Genomic DNA, 1090 nt, shown 5'->3' on the forward strand with positions numbered 1-1090 from the left:
TACATTTACTGCCACCACGTCAGTCAGGTAGCTGGTGCTCCTCTGAGATGCTTCTCCAACATATTGTTTGGTTTAGCATTTGTTAAAAAGCACAAGCTTAGTCTCATCTAACCAAATGACGTGGTTCCAATTAGAGTACATTGCAGCGAACGCCACATGTTTATATTTGTAATGGTAGGACTTTCGTCCATCTTTACTCCCCTCAAAAATGGGGATGTTTAATTAGTAACCCCTCTTTACAGCCAGTTTTTTCCCCTCCATCACCTCGTGAGAAAAAAAAATACTTTAGTATATTTAAAACATACTTACATTTGTGTAAGTACATTTTAAGTATACTAAAAGTATGCTTGTAGCAATTTTGATAACACTTTAAACAAACTTAAATATATTTGTACCAAAATAAACTTAAGAAATATATTAAATAAAAGTATACTTTAAGGGAACAAAATAAGCATTTTTTCAAGTGTACCAATGAAACAATATGCTTTTTAAGAAATGTGTATATTTAATACATATATGCTGAAAATAGAATTAAAAAAAATCATTTAATACTTACTTTAAAAGTAAACTATTAAATATACTGAAATTTCAGTACGTTTTAAATTGTATCTCAGTATGAGCATCATGCCTACTTGTGTGGAGACACGGGAAAAAAAAGAAGCATCCTAGCGACTAAAAAACCATCGATTCAAGTGTCATGTCATATTTATATTCCAGAGATTCAAAGAGTCAGAAGACGAGATTGATTTCTCCAGCTTCCAACAAACCTAAAAAGTGGGACTTATCAACTAGACCAAAAAAAGCCACCAAGAATTGAGCTACAAATGGATATTTTTCTACCTGCAAAGATCGTAAATCTGTTAAATATATTGGCTTTTGGTGGAAAATTATGCTACTGCAAGCAGGGTTGAATTTATTATGCCTAGCACTGTATTCCTGGTACACGCAGCATAATGTTTCTTATAAAAAATTAAAGACAAAAAGGAGAATTTCTGCAAAATGAAAACATAAATGAAGATGTCAGATTATGCATCGGTTTTGTGTGGGCTCCCCTCCACCTCAGAAAATAAAATAAGGAAAGTCTTTGACA

This window comes from Poecilia reticulata, chromosome 8, assembly GCF_904066995.2.
Source record: "Poecilia reticulata chromosome 8, P_reticulata-male-v2, whole genome shotgun sequence".
NCBI lineage: Eukaryota > Metazoa > Chordata > Actinopteri > Cyprinodontiformes > Poeciliidae > Poecilia > Poecilia reticulata.